Source organism: Ovis aries, chromosome 6 (assembly GCF_016772045.2).
Source record: "Ovis aries strain OAR_USU_Benz2616 breed Rambouillet chromosome 6, ARS-UI_Ramb_v3.0, whole genome shotgun sequence".
NCBI classification, from domain to species: domain Eukaryota; kingdom Metazoa; phylum Chordata; class Mammalia; order Artiodactyla; family Bovidae; genus Ovis; species Ovis aries.
This window is the reverse complement of record NC_056059.1, coordinates 45661024-45671548: the sequence shown is the minus strand read 5'-3', so window position 1 is coordinate 45671548 and position 10525 is coordinate 45661024.

Here is a 10525-nt window from a genome sequence, read left to right as displayed (position 1 = left end):
TGGCGCTCACCTTTCTTCACAGTCCAACTCTCACATCCGTACATGACCACAGGAAAAACCATAGCCTTGACTAGATGGACCTTTGCTGGAAAAGTAACATCTCTGCTTTTTAATATGCTATCTGGGTTGGTCATAACTTTCCTTTCAAGGAGTAAGTGTCTTTTAATTTCATGGCTGCAGTCACCATCTGCAGTGATTTTGGAGCCCGAAGAAATAAAGTCTGACACTGTTTCTACTGTTTCCCCATCTATTTGCCATGAAGTGATGGGACCAGATGCCATGATCTTCATTTTCTGAATGTTGAGATTTAAGCTTTAAGCTTTAACTTTTTCACTCTCCTCTTTCACTTTCATCAAGAGGCTTTTTAGTTCCTCTTCACTTTCTGCCATAGGAAGGGTCAATGGTTTACAAATGCTTCAAAAACACAATTTAGGGGCAGGGGCCTAAAGTAAAGCAAAGGCCTCTCCCCAGCATCAGAACAGAATGCCATCAAGGAACACAAATGTTAGGGATAGATGGCCTCGGTCTTGGCTGTGTGATCTTGGGCAAATTGCTTCACATCTCTGTGTTATTTCCTGAACAGTAAAACAGCATCACCCTGCAGCTGCCTCACAGGCTTACTGTGAAGATTAAATATGTTTATACATGTAAAGCACTGGGAGTGGCGCCTGGCACATGGTGGGGGCTCTGAAGTATCTGCCACTATGACCAAGAGCCCCAATTTCACCTTGTCAGGCTTCTCAGGCACAGTGCCTGATATATCCACATACACTTCTCTATGGCATCTCCTCAATGACCTTCTAAACTAAAACTACCATTGACCCATTTTATAGACCAGGACTTTAAGGCTTAGGGAGGTAAGTGGAAGAATCAGAGCTGGAACCCCATCTGGGCACTCCCAAGCCCAGAGCTTCCCATTGCTGCCCCTAAACAGGAGGGAGGGACTGTATCTCAGGCAGATAGGGTCCCCCAACTCGGCCCTTCTCCACGCTGTGTCACTGTCCAACGTACCGTCCATCGAGGCAAGTGGCTGGCTACAAGGATGAGCTCATCTACCTGAGAAAAGCAGGACAAGGGGGGCCAGAAGTGACCAGTGTAGCTGATGACTGGCCTCATGTCTAGGGACCCTGGTAGTCAGGAACAGGTTTAAAGTTTTTCTAAGATGGTTGGATGACATCACCGACTGAATGGACATGAGTTTGAGTAAACTCTGGGAGTTGGCGATGGACAGGGAGGCCTGGCATGCTGCAGCCCATGGGGTCTCAAAGAGTCGGACATGACTGAGTGACTGAATTGACTGAAGTAGATGTAGGTCAATGTCACCCCAAATGCTTTCTGGGGATCTCTGCTTCAGAACCTCCGCGGCTTTCATTGGCCCCAAAGAATTGAATCTCAGTCTCCAGAGAAGATGCCTGGAGTCTGGATTTAACAAGCACTCTAGGGGGTTCTGATGTTCCAAAGGGGAGATCCCTGTGTTCCAGCCCTGTGCAGGATCAGGGCAAGGTGGGTTAGGTGATCTGACCTTCTCCTTGTTTCTCCAGCCCCAGATCCACGCTCAGCCCGCTCTCTTAGAACCCTGACCCCGGAGCCATGAGGCCTTTTCCAGCCGGGCACCAGGCCCACTTCTGTCTATAAAACTCTGCTGCTATGAACTCAGGCCCACAAATCTCCCATGAGCTGCACTGCTGGAGGCAGGACTCTGCCTTCAAATCCTCTCCTCCCACATGTGATTTTCCCTCTTTCTTCTCCTCCCGTTTGTGAGGCTTAGCCCTCTCCACCTCATGTTATCATAATTGCCCTTTCCTAACCTGTCCTAACCTGTCTGGAGAGGCCTTACAAATAGCTGTAAAAAGAAGAGAGGCAAAAAGCAAAGGAGAAAAGGAAAGATATAAGCATCTGAATGCAGAGTTCCAAAGAATAGCAAGAAGAGATAAGAAAGCCTTCTTCAGTGATCAGTGCAAAGAAATAGAGGAAAACAACAGAATGGGAAAGACTAGAGATCTCTTCAAGAAAATTAGAGATACCAAGGGAACATTTCATGCAAAGATGGGCTCGATAAAGGACAGAAATGGTCTGGACCTAACAGAAGCAGAAGATATTAAGAAGAGGGGCAAGAATACACGGAAGAACTGTATAAAAAAGATCTTCATGGCCCAGATAATCATGATGATGTGATCACTAATCTAGAGCCAGACATCTTGGAATGTGAAGTCAAGTGGGCCCTAGAAAGCATCACTACGAACAAAGCTAGTGGAGGTGATGGAATTCCAGTTGAGCTGTTTCAAATCCTGAAAGATGATGCTGTGAAAGTGCTACACTCAATATGCCAGCAAATTTAGAAAACTCAGCACTGGCCACAGGACTGGAAAAGGTCAGTTTTCATTCCAATCTCAAAGAAAGGCAATGCCAAAGAATGCTCAAACTACCGCACAATTACACTCATCTCACACGCTAGTAAAGTAATGCTCAAAATTCTCCAAGCCAGGCTTCAGCAATACATGAACCGTGAACTCCCTGATGTTCAAGCTGGTTTTCGAAAGGCAGAGGAACCAGAGATCAAATTGCCAACATCAGCTGGATCATGGAAAAAGCAAGAGAGTTCCAGAAAAACATCTATTTCTGCTTTATTGACTATGCCAGAGCCTTTGACTGTGTGGATCACAATAAACTGTGGAAAATTCTGAAAGAGATGGGAATACCAGACCACCTGACCTGCCTCTTGAGAAATCTGTATGCAGGTCAGGAAGCAACAGTTAGAACTGGACATGGAACAACAAACTGGTTCCAAATAGGAAAAGGAGTATGCCAAGGCTGTATATTGTCACCCTGCTTATTTAAATTCTATGCAGAGTATATCATGAGAAACGCTGGACTGGAAGAAACACAAGCTGGAATCAAGATTGCTGGGAGAAATATCAATAACCTCAGATATGCAGATGACACCACCCTTATGACAGAAAGTGAAGAAGAATTAAAAAGCCTCTTGATGAAAGTGAAAGAGGAGAGTGAAAAAGTTGGGTTAAAGCTCAACATTCAGAAAACGAAGATCATGGCATCCGGTCCCGTCACGTCATGGCAAATAGATGGGGAAACAGTAGAAACAGTGTCAGATTTTATTTTTTTGGGCTCCAAAATCACTGCAGATGGTGACTGCAGCCATGAAATTAAAAGACGCTTACTCCTTGGAAGAAAAGTTATGACCAACCTAGATAGTATATTGAAAAGCAGAGACATTACTTTGCTGACTAAGGTCCGTCTAGTCAAGGCTATGGTTTTTCCTGTGCTTATGTATGGATGTGAGAGTTGGACTGTGAAGAAGGCTGAGCACTGAAGAATTGATGCTTTTGAACTGTGGTGTTGGAGAAGACTCTTGAGAGTCCCTTGGATTGCAAGGAGATCCAACCAGTCCATTCTGAAGGAGATCAGCCCTGGGATTTCTTTGGAAGGAATGATGCTAAAGCTGAAGCTCCAGTACTTTGCCCACCTCATGTGAAGAGTTGACTCATTGGAAAAGACTCTGATGCTGGGAGGGATTGGGGGCAGGAGGAAAAGGGGATGACAGAGGATGAGATGGCTGGATGGCATCACTGACTCGATGGACATGAGTGTGAGTGAGCTCCGGGAGTTGGTGATGGACAGGGAGGCCTGGCGTGCTGTGATTCATGGGGTTGCAAAGAGTCGGACACGACTGAGCGACTGAACTGAACTGAACTGAACCTGTTAAATGGGGGTGTTTCCTTATCTGTAAAATGGGGGCATCAACCTTGTATTTTCTCCTGGTCCCTTTCTAGACACAGGGCTGTCCCACCCGCCCCAGACCGCTTCCACACTTTTTCATGAGATGATTATGGATGTAGGGGGGAGCTGAAGACAGAGGGGTGATAAATGGAGATAGGTGTGTACCTGAGGGGGCTCTCCAAGTCTGGGTGAGAGCAGTAAGGTTCCCGGGGGCCAGATTGAGGGTCTCTTCCTCACAGGTGGGTATCATGACCCTGGCAGACAGAATCAGGAGCATGGGCCAGAGGAGAAAGCAATTCCACAAAAAGGGTAAAGAATGTATGGTCTGGCAGGACTTTGTTGGGAGGGGTTTTGTAAAAAGAGAAAATGGGAAGATACTCTCCATTTGGTACCTTGTGGTACAAGTCCTAGTGGTAAGGAGAGCAGAATGTGACCGGCTGAATGCAGGTATGAAGCAGGGGGCATCTTGAGGACTGGACAGGAGGCAGTATTGAGCAGGGGTCTGCTGTGACTTTGGATCCCTCTGGGCTGTCAGTGCAAGCCTGTTACAAGCTGTGTGGGCTCAGACAAGGTCCTTAACCTAAACCTCAAGTCCCCATTTATAAAATGGTGACAGTCACAGCAACACCTGATAGGTTTGCAGTGAAAGCCAAATGAGATTAAGTTTGTACCAGGCTTAGCCCAGCTGAGTGGCATTTACTCTGTGTCTAGTGTTGTGTCCCAGAGACCATGATTCCCAGTATCTGATCTGCTCCAAACTAACAGTTAAGGGAGGGTCAGGACTGAGTCACTGACCCAAAGACAACTGCAGGTTCTGGTCCCCAGGTATCAAGGGGGAAAAGGAAGATGTGTGGTTGTGAACCGTGATAATACATTAAATCCCTTACAATAATGCATAGTAAATAAATATCTGTAGGCTGGGCTTAGGCGTTTTCCTAACAAGCAGCAACTTTGCTTCCATCCCAAGCCCATTCTCGTGGGAGGCCTCTAAAGCTTAGAGTCAGTCTTCAGTTGTTCCTGGAGGAAAGGTCAATTTCACCAACAGTAATATCAGCCATACCAGTAGCAGTGACAGTGTCCTGGATGAAGCAGTGATCACTGCTCATTTCATCCTCAGCAACCTTCTGAAGGCTGTGATCCTTCATCTCCTCTTAGGGCACTGTTGTCTGGAGAGCATCTCTCCAGAGTCACAAAGCAGGCGTGTGACAGCCAGGAAGGGGCTTGAACCTGGGCCTGAGCGGGCCAGCAAGCCCTCCGCCACGCAGCCTCCCAACACCAGGCGATCGGTCACACGGCGAAATACTGCCAGGGACAGAGAGAGAAAAGAAGACAAGAGTCTAGCGGGCCTGCGAGCCCTCAGCCACGCAGCCTCCCAACACCAGGTAATCGGTCACACGGCGAAATACTGCCAGGGACAGAGAGAGAAAAGAAGACAAGAGTCCAAAAAACTCTAAGGACTGGATAACAAATAATGACTCCTGTATCATCCACCGTGTATTTGAAATTAAGACTAAGAGCAACTAAACAGGGGTGAGAGAGGGGACCAGAAGCTTTGAGTCAGGGTCAGGGTGGGGGTGTCATCCCTCCCAGACATCCTGCTTGTGACCCTTGTGATCTTGGACTCTCCCAAGAAGTCAAACACTTCACAATCAGATTAAAAACTAAACCAAACCTTGCAGGCAGGGAGAAGGTGGAGCTGCCAAGGCCAGGGGATTAAAGTCAAACTCACAGAGCAAAGTTTGACGGTGACAGCCTGTTTGTCCCAGGCCACTGGTATATGGATGGAGCAAGGGTAGGGAGGGCAAACACACCTTCCCAGGAGGTGCCCCCACCACCCTGGGGAGGGGGTGATTTTGTGCTGCAAGGGGCTTCTTGAGGTCAGAAGAGGTGATGGCAAAGGATACTAGTTGGAACCTGATCCAAAATGGTGACAGAAAACTCAAGTGGCCCAGAAGGGAAAGAAAGGAGTTGCCCCAGATGAAGATGGCAAGGACTGAAAGGAGCCTGGCAGAACTTTCTGCAGAGGACACAAGAATTCGGCATGGAGATAGAAATCAACCTCTACTGACTGACCTCAGCCTGGGTGCTAGGCTCCCCCTCCCACCTCCCAGGACCCCTGAGGTCTCCTCCCAGGACATGCTGACGAATGGGACTTTGACATGATCCTGTGGAAACTGGAAGAAACGTGCTGCAAGATAAAGTCCTAGAGTTCTAGAAACCAGAGTTTAGAGGATGGAAGAAAGAAGGGAGGACGTTTCAAGTTTACACTAAATCATACTGTTTTCTACACTCCTTCCCCCAAAGTGTTCAAATCTATCACAGTTTTCTCTAACTAGAAACTATTCCACCCCACTTAAACATATATCTAGACCTCATGGAGTACATTGGAGAGGGACGAAGGGCCAACACTAAAAATTCTAGGCATTTGATAGTCCACACAAGACCACTGAATCTCAAATCAGCATACTGATGGTGTGGGCTAATGGGGAGGGGAAAATGTTTAATAATGTCGTAAACCAAGGGAAATTTTATTTTAGGGTCAACTTGCAGAACACACACATACATATCCCAAACCCCTAGGGTGGTCAGAGCCAAAATAGAAGTACGATAAGAAAGATGTAAACTCACAATGAAGCGTCAACATTTCCTGAAATTCTCTATTCAGGAATAACTGTCTTTGCACAAACATTCCTCTGAGCTGCTATCAGAGACAGAACGAGGCACAGTTGCTGAAAGCGCACTGATTTTGCAGTCAGATAGCACCAGGTACAAACTCCAACTCTGCCTTACTATTACCCTCATCGACCTGTATGAGCATCTTAATCTCTCCAAGGCTCAATGTTCTGAGCTATAAAATAGAGTTCATAGAGTTGGAAGGAATAAAGACAAATATTTATTGAGCACCTATAACATGCCAAGCCCTATTCAGGGCAATGGGGATACGGAATGAATAAAACAAAGGTGTGCCTTCATGAAGTTTAGAACCATGAGGGGCAAGATGAACAACAAACATGTAATCCAAAAAAAGGCAGAGTATATCAGATGGTGATGAGAGGGGGATGAGGTTGAGTGAGAAGGAGGCTATTTGATTTAGGGCCATTAGAAAAGGCTCGTGATAAAAGAGACATGAGGCTGTGAGTCATGCAAATGTTGAGGAAGAGGGTTCCTGGCAGAAAGAACAGCAGAGCAGAGGTCCTAAGGCAGAAGCCTGATTGTTGTGTTCAAGTAACAAGGAGATGGACCTAATTAAAGGAGATGGAGTCAGGTGGGGTAAAGCAGGAGACAAAGTCAGAAGGTGTCTGAGTGGGAGGAGGCAGGAAAGATGATCTGGAGTTTAGCCTGGGTGAGCTGGGAAGCCAACAGAAGAATGTAACTGGCTTATATTTAGAAAGGACCACATTGCTACAAGAAGATGTGGCAGGAGAGGGTGAAAGTGAAAAGGGGGAGATCAGAAGGCAACTGAAATAGTCTAGACAAGACATGATGATTGTTTCAGGTACTTGGGCTGAGTAGTTAGAAGCAAGGAGGTGCAACTTACTGAAATGAGGAAAACCAGGAACGGTGGATTTGCAGAGAAGAAATCAGATCCATTTGGGACAAATTGAAGTTTGAGAAGTCTACTGGATAACCAAGTAGGGGATGCTGGGTCACCAGTTGGATATATGTGTGTGGAGTTCAGGGCAAGTTTTAATGCTATGGGTTTGGATATGCTTAGTCAGGGACTAAGAACAGATGCAGGAGAGAAGAGTCCAAAGACTCCAGGGGTTAGAAGCCAAGGAGATGGAAGGAAGAAGCAAAGAAGACTAGGAGTGGCTGGTGTGGGAGAAGGAAAACCAGGGTCCTGAAGGAGTCTACACCAGTGGTCAGTAAGTTTTCTTCATGAAGAGCCTCATAGTAAATAGTTTTGGCTTTGTGGGCCAACTGGTCTCTGTTGCCAACTCAGTCCTGCCACTCACTATAGCATGAAAGTAGCCACAGACGATACGTAAATGAATTGCTGTGGCTGTGCTCTCACAAAGCTTTATGGGAGCGCAGCAAAGTGCTGGATTAGGCCTGAAGGCTACAGTTTGCCAAACCCTAGTCAAGGCAAATGATGCCCCAGGAGTATAGTGTGGACTGAAGACAGAATGCTCTGGAAGCCAAACGGACAAAGTATTTCAAGGGCTCAGAGCGATGAATGGTATCAAATGCCACCAGTAAGTTGAGTCAGGTGAAGAATTAGCCATTGGCTATAGGAACACATCAGTCATCAAAGGCCTTAACAAGAGCCTTTTCACTAGAATGATGAGGGCAGAAGCCTGATTGGAAGGGGTTCGAAAAAGCTGGTAAGAGAGCGTGGGCATAAACAACTCTTTTGACGAGTTTTAGTTCCTGGCAAAAAGCAAATGTTCAGCACGGTCATTCTTTTTCCATAAGTGGGCCTACAATCCGGCGGTTATTATTAGTATAGAACTGAAGAAAGGCAATGCCAGAGAATGCTCAAACTACCACACAATTGCACTCATCTCACACTCTAGTAAAGTAATGCCCAAAATCGTCCAAGCCAGGATTCAGCAATACGTGAACCATGAAATTCTAGATGTTCAAGCTGGTTTTAGAAAAGGCAGAAGAACCAGAGATCAAATTGCCAACATCCGCTGGATCATGGAAAAAGCAAGAGAGTTCCAGAAAAACATCTACTTCTGCTTTATTGACTATGCCAAAGACTTTGACTGTGTGGATCACAATAAACTGTGGAAAATTCTGAAAGAGATGGGAACACCAGAACACCTGACCTGCCTCTTGAGAAACCTATATACAGGTCAGGAAGCAACAGTTAGAACTGGACATGGAACAACAGACTGGTTCCACATAGGAAAAGGAGTGCATCAAGGCTGTATATTGTCACCCTGCTTATTTAACTTCTATGCAGAGTACATCATGAGAAACGCTGGACTGGAAGAAACACAAGCTGGAATCAAGATTGCTGGGAGAAATATCAATAACCTCAGATATGCAGATGGCACCACCCTTATGGCAGAAAGTGAAGAGGAACTAAAAGCCTCTTGATGAAAGTGAAAGAGGAGAGTGAAAAAGTTGGCTTAAAGCTCAACATTCAGAAAACGAAGATCATGGCGTCTGGTCCCATCAGTTCATGGCAAATAGATGGGGAAACAGCAGAAACAGTGTCAGACTTTATTTTTTGGGGCTCCAAAATCACTGCAGATGGTGACTGCAGCCATGAAATTAAAAGACGCTTACTCCTTGGAAGAAAAGTTATGACCAACCTAGATAGTATACTGAAAAGCAGAGACATTACTTTGCCGACTAAGGTCCGTCTAGTCAAGGCTATGGTTTTTCCTGTGCTTATGTATGGATGTGAGAGTTGGACTGTGAAGAAGGCTGAACGCCGAAGAATTGATGTGTTTGAACTGTGGTGTTGGAGAAGACTCTTGAGAGTCCCTTGGACTGCAAGGAGATCCAACCAGTCCATTCTGAAGGAGATCAGCCCTGGGATTTCTTTGGAAGGACTGATGCTAAAGCTGAAACTCCAGTACTCTGGCCACGTCATGCAAAGAGTTAACTCATTGGAAAAGACTTTGATGCTGGGAGGGATTGGGGGCAGGAGGAGAAGGGGATGACAGAGGATAAGATGGCTGGATGGCATCACTGACTTGATGGACGCGAGTCTGAGTGAACTCTGGGAGATGGTGATGGACAGGGAGGCCTGGTGTGCTGTGATTCATGGGGTCGCAAAGGGTCGGACACGACTGAGCGACTGAACTGAACTAAACTGAATTGAAGAGCTTACAAGGCACGTGCACAGAGCATTTTCACATTAGTTTAAAGTAAGTCAAGTTAGCTGTTCAGATTCACAACAAAAACAGAAGCTTGGGGTCTAAGGTTGAGTTAGAAGCCCCCAGAATACGGTTGAGTTGCTGGAGAGATGTACTATTCCCAGAGACTATTGCATTACCCCCCAAACGTGGGTGTCGGCCATTCATCTGTGCTCTGCCCTGCGATGGAAGAGACGAGACAGTGTCTGCATCATGGTGAAGTCCCAGTCCGTGTTTGGTCAAAATACTCCATTCTAAACTCAGATAGCTACCTGCGCAGTCTACACAGGCCAAATGAATTTTTCATTATCTGGGGTGAGTTATTGGCATGGGGTCCATCCAGTGAAAACGTCTAAATTTATGCCACACTTTGTTTCCCAGGGAGCCCAAACTATTTCATATAAATTACCTCATTGATCTCCAAAGCCCTTGTGTAAGATTTAGAATTATTATTTCTTTTTCATCTTGACACCCAGTCTGTAGGAGGGCAATAAACATTATGTTCTGATGTTTATGATGTGGGCCTGAGGACTCTTGTCAGTGAAATTCGTGTTGCGGCTTTAACCTCTGGGAGAAGCCGTGGAGCAGGGAGATGAATAGAAGTTTGTTCTAACAGACTGTTCCAGGCGTGTTTCCCAGGCCCACCCACTTGCAGCTCCTTGCATGAAGGACTACATTTTGTGCCCTAGGAGCCTGCTTCCTTCCGCCTTCTCCTTCACCAACCACAACTCATTGGACTGGGAAAGGATCCCACCCCCAGAGCAGTCAATCTGCTGGCTGACCTAAGCTTATGTCTGTGCTTGGCATGCCACGATGATCTGGGCCAATGCCAGCCTCTCCTGGGGGAGGATTTCTCCACCAGACACAAGTAGACAGAGAGGGATAGACACAGAAGAAGCGACCCACCACATTGATGGGGCAATCCCAAAGAGCAGATCCTTGAATGTCTACATGCCAGAGGGCCCTGGCAC